Below are 15,892 nucleotides of genomic sequence, written 5' to 3'. Positions count from 1 at the left end.
TTGGTATAAGGAGATATTCGGTACCGTACCGTACCATACCAATTGAATGTGGTATGGCAGTGGTATCAAGATTTTGGTACCGGTCAATACCGTACCATACCGAATAGTATAACTTTATGTTTTTGTCATTTATGTTTAGATTGTGTTTGTATTTTTGTAAGCCATAAGGCATAATTTTAACTATTTTGGTTTGTAAGCTATAAGGCATGGGTTTTAACCATTTGGGTTTGATGAATTTGTTGATGGATAAATATTGATTTGGTTGATTTGGAAATTGAATATGTTGATGGATATTGAATATGTTGATTAGGATTTGGATATTGAATATGTTGAATCTTTGAATTTGTAACTTAAGCATCACTTATTTTGGTGTTGAATATTGAATTGGTTCCTTTTTTAGTTGTATCATTTTGGTACCGAAATGATACCGATACCGATTTGGCACGGTACGGTACGAGTTTTGGCAAACCATAATCTCATACCGTACCATACCGATTTAAATTTTCGGTATCTGTAGCGGTACAACCTCAATACCGTACCATACCGTACCGTGCCTACCCCTAGGAGTGTGGCGGTGGCTATGGAGGTTGGGGAGGGTGGCGGTCAAAGAAAATTCAAGGGGAGGGTATCGCTGTGGGTGTTGGGGAAGGGGTATCGCCCGACAGGTGTTGGGGAGAGAGAGACAGATGCAGACAGATAGACACAGAGAGAGAGAGAGAGAGAGAGAGAGAGAGAGAGAAATCTGGATTTTAAAAATCCAGTTTCGCAAAATTACAATTTTGCCCCTCTAAGTATTTTAATCGTATCTTCCTCAATACAACTCGGATTCGAGCCTACTACGTGTCTATGGACTCATCTCGACGTGCTCTACGCAACGATACAATCAAAATTTCTGAATTCCTTCCTGATCAAAAAGTCAACTTTTAACCTAATAAAATATTCTAGGGTCAAAATGGTCTTTTATCATAATAAATTAGTAATTAAAAATTGATTTAGGATCGGGTTGTTACAATCTACCCCCTTACAAAAATTTTGTCGTCGAAATTTCTATACCTGTCGCTCAAAGAGATAAGGGTACAGATCCCGCATTTGGTCCTTGGGTTCCCAAGTGGCTTCTTCCACAGTATGACTCTTCCACAAGACTTTCACAAGTGGAATCTCTCTAGAACGTAGCACCTGTGTCTTCCCATCCAAAATCTGTATAGGTTGCTCCACATAACTCAAATCATCCTCCAATTCTATTGGTTACTCCTCTAGAACATGGGAAGGATCAGAGATATACTTCCGGAGCATGGAGATGTGAAATACATCATGTAATCGGGAAAGGTCTGAAGGTGAGGCAAGCCTATAAGCCACTGGGCCTACACGCTCCAAAATCTCATAGGGCCCAATGTAACGAGGACTTAAGTTTCCTCGTTTTCCAAATGTTACCACACCTTCCCAAGGGGATAACTTTAAGAACACCCAGTCACCAACTTCAAATTGAAGATCTTTTCTTCTATTGTCGGCATAACTCTTTTGTCGGTCCTGGGCTGCCTTAAGTCTTTCTCTAATTAGTTCAACCTGCTTCTTTGTCCGTTCAACATCTTCATATACTTGCAATATGTGCTCAGCCACTTCATCATAATAAATTGGAGTTCTATATTGTCTTCCATACAATGCATCAAGTGGTGACATCCCAATACTTGCCTAGTAACCGTTATTATACACAAAATCCATGAGAGGTAGTTTATCATCCCAATCTCCCTGAAACTGTAGTTTATGCATGGCAAAGGCTGAGCAGTGGACTTCCTCAATATTTCTCTTTTCAATGTTTCATCCCCAGGAGCATACAATCTCGTGCCCACCATTAATGCTCCATCATTTCTCATTGAATAATCGGTTCTGGTACCATTCTCGACCTCTAATCTTAGAGTACAGATCAATGGGTCCTGCGACTGGGCTTCAATTATTCATTCCACTAACACTGGTCTTACATAAAGAGTAGCCAACAAAGCTCCCCGATCATCCATACCTAGCCCATCTCTCAATTTCCTCAACTGAATCAACAATGGAAGATATCTTCCTCGGAGATGAGCCATAGAACCAGATGACTTCCTGTTGAGAGAATCCGCTACCACATTAGCTCTTCCAGGATGATGCTCAATAGTGCAGCCATAATCCTTAATCAACTATAATCACCTCCTTAGCCTCAAATTTAGTTCTTTCTGGGTGAACATATACTTCAAACTTTTATGATCCTTGAAAATTTGGCACGTTTCCCCATAGAGATAGTGCTACCAAATCTTTAAAGTGAACACCACACCAACAAGTTCCAAATCATGAATAGGATAATTCAACTCATGCTTCTTGAGTTGCCTCGAAGCATAAGAGATTACCCTACCATGCTGCATTAACACACAACCTAATCCTTGTCGCGATGCATCACTGTAGATAACAAAGTTCCTACTATCATCCGGAAGTGTCAATACCGAAGCGGTGGTCAACCTGGTCTTGAGTTCATTGAAGCTCTCTTCACACTCATCTGACCATTTAAACTTAACTCCCTTTCTTGTCAAACGAGTGAAAGAGGTCGCTATGGTAGAGAAACCCTCCACAAAACGACGATAGTGCCCGGCTAATCCATGGAAACTCTGTACCTCAGTGACCTTAGTTGGTCGTGTCCAATTCACTACTGCCTCCACTTTTTGAGGATCCACATAAATACCCTCAGCAGAAATCACGTGCCCCAAGAAACTCACTCTGTCCAACCAAAACTTACATTTGTTGAACTTTGCATACAACTGCCTCTTCCTTAAAGTCCTCAACACAATTTCCAAGTGCTTCATATGCGCCTTTTGAATTTTAGAATACACAAGAATGTCATCTATGAACACAATCACAAAGCAATCCAAGTAACGTCGGAACACTATGTTCATGAGATCCACAAATGCAAATGGCGCATTAGTCAGCCCAAAAGGCATCACCACAAACTCATAATGACCATACCTCGCCCGAAAGCAGTCTTAGGCACGCCTTCTTCCCTGATCCACAACTGGTAATAGCCTGATCTCAAATCAATCTTAGAAAATACTTTAGAACCATTCAACTGATCAAAGAAATCATTGATGTGAGGCAACGGATACTTATTCCGCATAGTGACCTTGTTCAACTGTTTATAATCAATGCACAACCTCATGGTGCCATCTTTTTTCTTCACAAATAGAACTAGTGCACCCCAAGGAGAGAAACTGGGTCGGATGAAACCCTTGTCCACCAACTCTTGCACCTGTGTCTTCAATTCCTTCAATTCGGCTTGTGCCATTCTATAAGCTCAATGGTGAACTTGATCCCCCGATGAAGAGGTAATCCAGGAAGATCCTCAAGAAACACATCCAGAAATTCCGGTACCAACGGAATATCCTCCAACCTTAATCCATTATCCCGGGTGTCAATTACGTGAGCCAAGTGTCCTGAACACCCCTTTATAAGCAACCGTCTTGCCGTTATAGCTGATATAAGGCAAGATGGAAGAACTCTATGCTCACCATAGAAAGTCACCTCAGGTCGTTCGAGACTACGGAGTATGTCCTCCTTCCGAAAACAATCAACCGAAGCACGATTCTTAGCTAACCAATCCATACCCAGAATAACATCCAAATCCATCATATCTAAAGGAATTAAATCTGCCTCTAGAATTACATCCCCTACCAAAACCATGCTACCCCTATACACTACACCAACTGTAAAGATATCTCCCGTGGGTACAGAAATAGCAAGTTCCCCACACAGGGCCGTGAGTCTCACATTCGCATTGTGGGCAAAACTATGTGCAACAAAAGAGTGTGTAGCCCCGGGGTCGATCAAAACACGTGCAGGATTCCCAAAGACTAGTAACATACCTTGGATCACATCAGGTGACGCCTGTGCCTCCTACTGAGACATGTTGCATACTCTGCATAATTCCTTAGAACATCCACCCGTCCCATTTATTAACTGCCACCTCTACTAGCCATACTGTCTGCAGGCCCACTACTAGACGAGGCCCCACAAACTGTGATGTACTCAGACTCGCCTGTGCACCAGTCCCTAGGTTGATCTAGCGGTAACTTCTCTACCCAGTAAAAGTATAGGGCATTCCCTCTAAAAATACCCCAACCGACCACAATGATATCACCTAGTGGCACTCTGTTGACAAGGACCGGTATGGTAACTGCGCATAAAGCACACTGGAAGTGATTCCTCCTACTAAAACTGGGTAGCTGCCCCTAAACCTCTTGTTGTACTACCTTGAACGGGTCCGTAACTCCTACTGATTGGACCCTCTGCTGGAGCTAACTCCACTCGAAAACCTCCCCGACTACGGCCACGGACGATCCGAACTATAAATACCTCGTTTGGATGACCCCTGACTGGGACCGCCCATCATCTTACTAATTTCAATCAATGAGGCAAACATCACCAGATCTCCAAAATTAGCCAGACACTGTCCCACTATGATGTCATAGATGGATGCCTTTAATCCTTTGGTGAACAATTGACACTTCTTTCTCTCATCAAAAGGTAGCCAGAACCACTCTACGCCCTTGGGGAACGTCCATCACATCTATGATTCTTTCCATCTTTTCTATCCACTCCTCTGTCATAGTATGGTCACCATCACCATCAAACTCTATTGCCCCAATTCTTCTGGCCTGATCAGCATAACTCAAAGATGGATCTCTGGATTGCCCGGTCCTGGATAAGGCCTGAGGCAATAGGTCCAGTGTTTGATGAAAATTCAGATCAATAGGTGGGGTGGGCATCACTGGCACTCCCCCCATCAGACCTCCTACATATGATTGTTCAACCTAATCCAGGCCGGACCCGGAATTGGAGGGTTCTCCGGCTCAGAGAGGGATCCCGTCCTCAAAGTAGGGAAGACCGTCGAGTCCCTCTTTGAGTACCACCACGTTTAGGGCCCATGATTTTGACACAAGAAACATGAATTCATCAAAACAGGAATGCACACAAGGTGCGAAGTCTACAGGAATTTAAACCTAAGGCTCTGATACCAAGTTGACAAGACCCGACCCAAATTCCACTTTGGAATCTGAGCCAAGTGCGTGTCCGACACCTAGAGGGTGCTAGGCACAAATGACCGAATTGCCCATCTAACTAAAATCCAATTTTATTACAAGTTTGACTTATGCCGAAAATTCGGCAGAGTCTCCACTGTAATTTGGTCATTCCCAAAAAATTTCCACCTGTCAACAAGCATATATATATATATATATATATATATATTACCCAACTGTTCAGCATGCATCTATTTACATCCAAACAATTCAAGCATAAATAAACGGCCTCAAGCCATACAGAAATCCTAGGGCAATATCAGAGCAACTAATTCAAAATTTACAGCAGAACAATTTAATTACGGAAGAATTCCTACATAAAGAGAGGGTGGAGTGGACTGTGAAATTTTCCCTGTGGTGGCGCTTTGGTGCACGACTACTGCCTGGGGACACAAAACATTGGAAAATGTGAGTGGACAAAAATAAAGGTTTGGAAAATAACATATGAACATACTAACCCCTTCAAAAAAACAGTTAGAAAACTCAATTACAAGACTATCTTTTAAAGCCCACATCAATATCCAATGTACCCATAACCTAAACACATAGACATATATTTGAGTGTAAACATATAATTGACATTTAATTAGATCCTTACTGACACCAAACCCCTCTATCAAACCATAAGTGAATTATAATAGCAATATATATACATATATATATATATAAACAGAAAGTCTCGTGTCACATGGTAAAGGCCGAAACCGAACCGATAGCTCGCTTTTATAACCTTATCAACTAAGATACCCATTACCAAAATAAATCAGTTTCCCACCAATACCACTACTAGACCCAAATCCAAGTTTTCAACAATATGCCATAACCACCATTCAAAATCCCACGTATTTATCATTGGTGAACAATTCCAGAAATACTATTGATCAGTTCACAATTGTATATCATTTTGTACCCTTCTAACTTATGATTTGGTTATGTTATTGAGTCAAACATGTGCTTTTAATCCCTTTTCTATTTATCATTCAGTTCATTGAGCCTTAGGTAGCAATGGTGCCTTTGGATAAGAAAAGATGCAAAATGGTGCAAAAACGAGTAGACTGGGTTAGCAACTCATTTCGGCCTTAACGTCTTTCTCCCAACTTTGATTGGCCCATATAATATGTGCTTGGAAAGATGAGAGCCTGAACTTCAAGATGGACTACTCAAATGTATCAATGGATTAAGTCAACCCCAATCCATGAGCCCATCAAAATGCACACCATGCTCAGGAATGCAACTGCTAGCTGTTGAGCCATGTGCTAACAAGACAGCATGGAAACTCAGAAGGCATGGGCAGCTGACATTCCAAGAGGCATGGGCAGCTGACATTCCAAGAGGCATGGGCAGCTGACATTCCTAGAGGCATGGGCTACACATCAAATCAGCAGCATGGGAACCTAATGGGCAGCTCAGGCAAATGGGAACAGCTAGGAATGGGTGTGCTTCACCAGCCAAAGGGGGAGCACGAATTTGCACTCTATAAATAGAGTGATGCACACTCATTCAAGGAGAGTCACTCCATTCAGCCTAAAATTCACTTCAGCCATCCTCTAACACTCCCATCCTTTCCCCAAACACTCCATTCAGTCCCAAATCACCAAAACAACTCCAACAAGTCTTCCTTCCATTTCCCTACGAATTTCCTCTTTCTCTGCCATCACCACTCACCCAAACTCATCCCAAATCACCTCTTTAGTTGCCATACTCTAGATGTGAGGAAGCTCTTGGAGCAGCATTAGGTGTGGAGAAGCACTTGGAGAAGCCTTGGACACCACAAGTAACTTCAGAAATGGGTTTTTCCACTCTTATTACATTCATTATGTTTTCTCATTTCTGTTTAAGTTTCATTTTCATTATGAGTAGCTAAATTCATAACTAGGACTTCGATGTAACCTAACATGAATATTCTGGGTTTATAAGTTGAAGTTTTGAGTTTCAAGTTTGATTCATAATTCATGTTCTTATTCATTATGCTTATCAGTTAATATGCTTGTTTAGATGATTGATCACCATTAGAACTTGTATATTAGCTATCTTGGTTTGAGTCAAGAGTAGACACCATGCTTTGATTTTAATTGAACTATGAATAAGAAAAGTATGTATGGACATTCGACAACAGGGATTAGATACATGCTTGGTTGTTTAAATTGTTCTTCTATGCTTAATGAGTTCCTAATGCTTAATTTAGGTTAGACAACAAATGATCAAGTTAGGGAATTAGGAATACAAGGTTAGGACCAGACACCATGGCCTAATCATACTTTAGCTAGAATCAATCTTTGAATCCGAATTAGACTTGTCACTTGACTCCTTATAACCTAGAATTGAATTGTTATGGTGAATCGAATGCCCTAGTCTCCCAATCTTTTCCAGCCCACAAAAACACTCTTTGTTACATTTGCTCACTTTGCTTTTGTTTGAAATTTCGTTTTGCCTCATTTGTTCAACAATTACAATCACTCTTCCTTTAAATTCTATTTTAGACTTAACCTCCTACTTTCTTGAATTTGGTAATCTAAGTACATAACTAATTTTAACTTCTCAGTCCTCGTGGGTACGACCTCGTACTTGTCTTGCTATATTACTAATTGGCCCGTACAATTGCAAGTTAACATTTTAACAACAACTATCCAGTACTGTAACGCCAAAATCAAAACACACACCTAAGCCCATAAACCCCATAAACTTAATGTGTATACACAACTTTGGAAAGGTCTTAAGTCATTCTAATACATTCCCAAAAGATGAGACGGTCTCAAAAGACCCGTGGTCAACAGTTGGTCAAACTTCTCGTTTTTGGTCAACCGGGCCCACGACCTCCGATTTTCGATTCGAAAGTTCCTACGGTTTCAACAAAGTTTACTAAACATGTCCTGCAAGTTTGGTCTAGATAGAGCGGTCGGATCATTCGCAATCGCATGATCGGACAGTCACTATTTTACGCCAACTTTGAGTCGTTGAATTGGAGCATCCGAGACTTCGATTCTCAATCTACGAATTCCTACACGATCCAAGATATACCTAGATCAACATATATGGAAATGGAGTTGATCCAAAGGTCCGAACATATCGAATCTAAACAATGCCTAATATGCGTAAATCTGATCAACGGTCAAACGATAACCAAATTCAAATCCGAGCATACTATCGTGCTCAGAAAGACATAGGGATCATTTTATGAACAAATGGATCACCTAAACATGGCCCACGTGCTGTCACACACTCTGGTAGCCAATGGGTGTCTTGAGAAAATTCTGGCAACCGGAAAATTCTTGAAACACCCATCAATACCTATACCTACGTGATCAGGACAACTAGTGCAGCAACTTTTGTTCTTGGGCTAAGGTCAAAAAGTGATTGGAACTTGCCGGAAACTTGAACCAAAAATCGGCCAAAACTATAAAACGAGTTTCAAAACTTTAAAATCAATGTCAGAAGTTGGTGGTTGGGAAGCATACCTGGATCGACAAATTTGGTGGCTGGAATCGTCCTAAACAACATTAGAAGTTTTGGATAAAACCGGTCGATTTTTGCCACTTTGACAGCATTAGCGATTGCGGTTTAGTCGAAGGTGGGGTGGGGTAGGAAGAGGAGGTTGAGCCAGTTGTTTTGGTACCAGCCCTACCACAAATGGCGGCCAGATGAGGAGGTTGCCAACCAAAAACAATGGCTGGCTGTTCGTGGAGAGAGAAAGTAAGCGTGAAATTGTGAGGGAGAGAGGGAGAGAGAGAGAGAGAGAGAGAGAGAGAGAGAGAGAGAAATGAGTTTTTAAAAATCCAACTTCAAGTTATTTACGGTTGTGCCACTGCACTTCGTTGATCTTAGTTTCTTCGTTACAACTCTGATTTGAGCCCACTACGTATCTACAAACTTGTATCGACGCACTCTACGCAGGTGTAATTCATTTTTTCAAAATCCTACCGAATTAAAAAGTGACCAAAATGACCCTATTCTCGAGGGTAAAATTGTAATTTCACAAGTAATTAAATTAAATAATTTAAATGGATAATTACAATAGGGTCGGGGTGTTACAACAAGTGTCAAATTAAGTATGGTATTTACTCTAATTTGCATCCAATTAACTCAATTAAAAGTGTAGATGGCGATCAAGCATCAAGATAATCAACCAAGTTATTAAGAACAATGATTAAGAATCCAACATTAAACGGCAATCAATAGATAGGTAAAATAAGAAAACCAGGGCGACATCATGCCCTAGCAATAGAAAATTAGTTACACATAATCATAGAATTCGGCATAAGCAAAAACATAAGGAAGAAAAAATAAAACTTAGCCAATTATGGTACTCTTCTTGCGTATCCGATTTCTCTTAGTCTTTGTGTGACTCCAAAGGAGTTGTTTCTCATCCTTAAATAAAACACCACACGTATATTTCTACGCCATCTGGGCTTTTACAACAGTCCAAAAATAAAGAAAAACCCAATTAAAACATAAATCCAAAATGGGTAAGTAATTGACTCCTCTTCCTACTTGGACTTTGTCTTATCTTTCCAACCATATATTGCACGCATTGAGGAAAAATCAAGAAAGTCTTCAAATAATCATTCTTCCACAACAGTACGAGATTGCACCTTATGCTGACTTAACTTCAAAGACTACTTTCATTGGCTACTCTGAAAATTCTAGAAACATTCCACAACCATCTTCAAGATCTTAGCTTTCATCGCCAACTAGTCTTGTACTAAAACTTCACCAAAAAGTTGTATTTTCGTTGATAACAAATTACTTGCTTTGGAAAGCTGAAAATTGAGAAAATAAAGTAATAAGTCCTTTTGAAATTAAATTCTCCTACAAAATGTATATAGAGTACATAAATGTGTAAATTTATAGACTTATCAGTCGTGTCGATTGGCTCCTTGAAAATTTTGTTCACCAACCTTTGGTAGGTTACTCCGGTGTCCTTCAGCCCAAATCGCATGACTTTGTTGCAATATGTGCCTCTTTCGAAGATGAAGGAGGTCTTCGTCTTGTCGTCTTCATGCATCATGATCTGATAATAGCCAGAGTAAGCATCCATGAAGCTTAGCAGTTGATTGCCAGAAGTTGAATCTACGTCCTGATCAATTCTTGGCAGTGGAAAGTTGTCTTTAGGGTATGCTTTGTTGAGGTCGGTGTAGTCGATGTAAACTCTCCACAAGCCCTTATCTTTTGTTGCTACTAGAGCAGCATTTGCCAGCCATTTTGCATAGGAGACTTTTTCAATGAAACCGGCAGCCAGGAGCTTGTCGATCTCAGCCTCAATGATGGTATCTCGCTCGGGAGTGAACTTACGTCTATTCTGCGCTACTGGGTTGATGTGAAGGTGATGACAGATGATTTGGGGATTGATGCTTAGCATGTCTAAATGGCGACCATACGAATATATCTTTGTTGTTTTGGAGGAAGGCTGCAAGCTCGGCCTTTTCCTCCTGGCTTAGGCGCTAGCCGATTTGTGTTTTTTCTCTCTGGCTTGCCAGGATCAAGGGGTACTAGCTCAATGTCCTCTTCGAGCTTCCATCCTTCTTTAGGAGAGGCCTCCAAACATATTTCCTCGACTTGGTCCTGATTCTTTGATTGCTATTGGGGAGTAGCTATTCCCTTTCCTTTCTGGTCTGCTTGACTATCAGAAATGGGATATGTTTTCTCCTCAGCTTATTCTACTCCCTTCATATTTGCTTAATTCACCTGGCTAATTTGTTGATCTTTGTCTCCAGACCCATCTGTTGGATGACCGCCAATGTAGGATGCTGGCTGCACTGCCCTCATCTGCGTGGACTCAATCGACCATGGCCTGAGTAATTTGGATGCAAATGATGAAGACATCATTGTGCGGCAAATAGAGGTCGATTAGATCTTTCATTCGGAAGCTGATCACGGGATTGTCTTCTACTAGTGGAAGGGTGGTTAAGATTTGGGAGACCATAGTAGCCTATTTAATCTTCCTTTTCTTTTCTTTACTGGTTAGCCCGGACTCCTTAGAGTCGGCCAGGATCATGTTAATCCTTATGACCTTCTAGGGTAGTTCCTTGGTAGTATTGTGGTCCTCAATTTGCTAGATGGCCTGCTTTGCAATGAATTTCGTGTAGTGGCCTTCGCTCACCAATTTTTTAAGGTGCTTTTTTCAGGAGAAGCAACCATTCGTGTAGTCTCTGTATCCCCCATGTAAGGCACAGTATTTGTGGGCATTCTTGTTATCTGGATCCTCTCTTAGAGGTGATAGTCTCCTCACCCAATGTTTATCTTTCACTTGGGGTAGGATTTGATGTATGGGGATGGAAAACTTGGTGTTATTGTCGATTCAGCTGCACCAAAATTGATTCAACTGCATCCTCAACTTGTGATACTCGTCGAGGTATTCGGTAGTATAACATATGTAAGTGCAAGATCGATCCCACGAGGATTGATGATAGATTGACTCAATTTGATTCCCTGCACAAAACAGAAAACAAAAAAGAAAAAAACAAAAAACAAGAAAGAAGAAAAGAACTAACTCAAGCAAATGAGTTAACAAGTTCAATTTAGATTCTCAGATTGATTCTAGCTAAAGTATTATTAAGACAGGTGTCTGGTCCTAACCTTGTATTCCTAATTCCCTATTTAGATCCTTGTTGTCGAACCTAAATTAAGCATTAGAAATCCATTAAGCCATGAAGAATAATTTTTTAAACAACCAAGCATGTATCTAATCCATGTTGTCGAAAGTCCATACATACTTTTCCTATTCATAATTCAATTCAAATTAAAGCATATGATGTCTACTCTTAATTACAACCAAGATAGCTAACATACAAGTTTAATGGCGATCAATCATTCAAACAAGCATATTAACTTATATGTATAATGAATAAGTACGAGAACTATAGTTGAAACTTGGAAACTAATCAAACTTGAAAACTTAAAATAAGAAATTACATGATAATGAAAAAGAAAGTACAACTAAGAAAAACATAAAGGAAAATTTAGCCAAAGAGTTTTGTTATAACAATTGAGAAATTAAAAGAAAAAACTAAAAGAATTTGAGGGAGAGAAATGAGATGAGCTCTAGATAGATGTTTGAGAGCTTCCCCCCTTGGGGTGTGTTTGAAAGCTTGGAGAACTTCACTATTTATAGTCCTAAGGGAAGTAAAAATTTGATCTGAGTGTTGCTTCTACCTACATCACCCACTTCACCTACTTTACCTAACTTTCCTATAAAAAATAATTAGCTCATGTATATGGCATGCATGACAATGTACTGCAGTTTGCTTGTAGGCTCATTTTGGGCTTATTCCTTCATTGATAAAATTTTGAAAAAATATGGGTCTTGAAGCTCTTTGTCTTTTCTTTCAATCATATGTAGCCCAACTCAAGGAAAAATCAGAAAGGCCTTCAAATGTCATTTTTGGCACATTAACGCAGATGCTGCCAGATTTAACCTTAAGCTGCCAAAAATTGCATAACTTCCTCTAGAAGATTCGGAGTCATGAACCGTAAAATGTTCCAGAAACTAGACTTCCACATATTTTCAATGATGGGTGGCTCATTAGCTGGTTCTTCCTGAGCACGTACAGTCCAATCCGTGAAGTTGACTGATCTACAGACACAGTTTTAAGCTAACTTGACTCCAAAATGCATTAAATAAGTCCCAAAGCTTAATACACTGAAACAAACACAAAAGAGATTAAAAGCACAAGTTTAACTCAAAAACATAATAAAATCATAAGCTAGAAGGGTACAAAAAGTATATAAAATTATGCACTGATTGCTTAGCACTGTTCTTATTGCTGAATCTGTCGCCTCTCTGACATGCCTATTTAGCTCATTGGTCAGCTTCTTTGGTAGACTTCATCACAGTGATTCGGTCGTCGTCCTAGAGCGTATAGCATTTGGTGGTGGCGAAGACCTCTGCTAGAGTCTGGCTGAGATCTATAGTTAGCTCGGGGTATAATTCGTGCTCAGCTGGCAAGCCCTTCTTGAAGGTAGAGGACATAATTTGGTCATTACATCTGACAATGTTGGCCTTCTTCACTTTGAAACTCTTGATGTAGTCTCGGAGGGATTCATAGGACTTCTTGTGCAGATTGAACAGGTGGTCAGGGTTCTTCTTGATAGTCTAATAAGAAGTGTATTTCTTGGTGAAGACCTAAGCTAGCTCCTTAAAGCTACCGATCGACCCGGATGGTAGGGTATGGAACCAATCCTGGGCTGCTCGTCGCAAAGTCATGACAAACATTTTCCACATTGGTGCGTCGTCAGCCTTTTAGAGAATCATAACTCTTTTGAAGTGTTTTATATGGCTCTCGGGATCAGAATCCCCTTTGATGCGTGTAAATGAATGCATTGAGAATCGCTTTAGGGGAGCAGCCTGCTCGATTTCAACAGTGAATGGTGTGGAGTTCGCTTGATCCACTTCCCTATGCAGGGCATCTTCGAAACCTTCTCCGATTTTTAAATCTTGAAGCCCGTTGTTCACAAGCTTCTCAACATCCTCTGCGCGCATGGCTTATGGGTCATGTGGTGAGCTTCACGATTTGGGTGATGCTGATTGACTTCCTTGTTCACTCACAAGGGTCAAACTTTTGGGTTTGTGTGACGTGTTGGTGGACTGCACTTGCGAGGGATTCCCTGTTGCTTGTCGGGGAATTGGTTTTTTAGGAGCAGCAAGCGCCTTTCCTCATGATCGTTATTGTGAGGGTCGTCAGGTTGACCTCCCGAGGGCCTAGCCTTTCATGAACATTTCACTGCGGGTCTAGGCGAAGCGTGGATGTCAGGTTGCGGGCCCAACCTTTTGCACGCATTAATCCTTGAACTCAATCTACACGGGAGACTTCGTCTGCTCTAAGTGTGGCTTGCAGATGCTTGTGACATGTCGGCAAGCTGATCACGTTGTTGTCCTTCCCTTGTCTGCTTACTCTTGCTCGACCTGCTTGGGACCTCTCGAACTGTCCGCCAACGTATTCGTCCATCCTTCTATCTTCGCCCTGTTGTCCAAGGCCAAAGTTTTGAGCCAAGTTTATTTGGTTGATGAGCTGCCTCACCTAGTCGTTTTGGTCGTCCATCCTCTGAGTTAATTGGTCAACTTGTAGATTGAGGTTTACTTGACTTCGTGGACTGGGAGGAGAAAATTGTTCAGACCCCAATTGTAAACAGGCTAGGGTTTCGTTAGAGGTGTACGCGAGAGAGTACGTTGAGCGCGGAGGCAATGGTGGAAATGATTAAAGTTGATCCAAGATCGGGCCAAAGTCAATGTGGGCTGTGAGTCCACCGTGATGGGAGGTTCCACCATGCTTGGCGACGACACTGTGATGGTGGGCTTCGGATCTAATCGTGAGACCACGTGAGGGATTGCTAGATCTCGCCACAAGGTGGTGTGGTGACCAGGGCATGGTGACTGATCCGTGAAGGTGCACGGTTGTTCCAACCATAGGGACTTGAAAGGTAGATCCAACCGTGGGGCTGTGAAGCGGTATAATGGTGGCTGGGGCTAATGCGTTGATCCCGACTATAGGACCAGCAGGTGGAACCATGGCTGCAGTTTGAATCGTGGCTAGGGCCATGATGCAGCTAGAAAATATAGCAGTGGTACCCGGTGGTTGCCGTGGTGCCGCGGTGTTAGGGAGGTTTGGATCCAACGCGAACTAAGCCATTCTGGTGGTCTTGCTTCTCGTGTGTGTGCTTCCAACCATGGTTGTTCGGATGGCTTTGATATGAACAAAAAGATGGAGGAAATAAATTCCTTTGATTCATTAGCACACTTTGAGTGTAACTCGTGCTCTCATTGAAAACACTAAATGTTTGTGCAAAAATCCTCATGGGAGAATATTCGCTTAAGGGATTCTTCAACCTTTGATCTTCCTTCCCTCTGTTCCTCGATTCTTGTAAAAGACTAGAGTAAATCGACCACACCCGAGGGGTGTTGGCCAAAGGCCCTTCGATGCCTAAGTTAGCTCGATTGAATCTAGGAAAAACAATGGCTAAAAAAGGGTATGAAGATGTACGTATGGTGTGAACTGGACGGCCAAAGCTGTATGTGGTGGCCGAAGCCATGTATGTAAAATATGGAAAGAGGAGAGTGGTGTGGCCCGGCGGTGGAGGCGTCGCCCGCAGCTAGGGAGAGAGAGAGAGAGAGAGAGAGAGAGATGGAGAGTTTTGAGTATTTTCTCGGGTTTTAGAAGTAGGTTTTTAGTTACCTTGAATGATGAATGAAGCCATCTATTTATAGAAGTCTCGGAGGCTTGTAGAGAATAAAACTCTTATGAGGAAGTAATTTATTCTTTCCCAAAATTGTAGAGATTGAGTCCATTAGGGATTTGATTGGGATTCAAATCTCCTAATTTGATGATGATAATATCTCTTAATTAGGATAATATCTAAATTGGTGATATTATTTTATTAAATAAAGATAATATCTCATATTTAAGATATTATCCCTATTTATTAATTGGCCAAATAAATGAGTTCAATTAATTAATCTAAGGGATATTCTTCTTTTCCACGTAGCGTCTTGTGATTGGAGTCTAAAATATTTGCTCCCACAGTAATACTCTTAACTACCTGACCTATAATTAAACCTCTTGCACAACAACCTTTTTTTTGTTTTTTTTTTGTTTTTTTGTTTTTGTTTGTAAGGATGATTTTGGGATGAAAACTTAGAAAATAGAAGCTTGTAAACCTACAATCAAAGTAAGCTATGGCTTCCCTCAATTAAACTATATGGTAAATGAATGTCACTGATACTAGCTACATAGTGCTCATTGATCAGCAATTTCAGAGTCTGCAAGCAACGATACAGTGATGAGAGAATGAATCTTTTCCTGGGA

General features: G+C 41.0%; 1 long non-coding RNA gene across 1 annotated transcript; it reads right to left on the bottom strand.

Annotated features, from left to right (window-relative positions):
- Positions 1 to 5,244: 5,244 nt before the first annotated feature.
- On the bottom strand, positions 5,245 to 8,816 carry LOC148920776 (uncharacterized). The gene is made up of 2 exons (XR_016122922.1): positions 8,552 to 8,816; positions 5,245 to 5,479 (listed from the first exon to the last, which is right to left on the bottom strand). It is a non-coding gene; the product is annotated as an uncharacterized LOC148920776 (long non-coding RNA).
- Between the last annotated feature and the right edge of the window lie 7,076 nt (positions 8,817 to 15,892).

Source organism: Prunus mume, linkage group LG1 (genome assembly GCF_029339155.1).
Source record: "Prunus mume cultivar Tortuosa linkage group LG1, ASM2933915v1, whole genome shotgun sequence".
NCBI lineage: Eukaryota > Viridiplantae > Streptophyta > Magnoliopsida > Rosales > Rosaceae > Prunus > Prunus mume.
The sequence above is the reverse complement of the archived record's forward strand: the minus strand, read 5'-3'. Positions and strand labels throughout refer to the sequence as shown.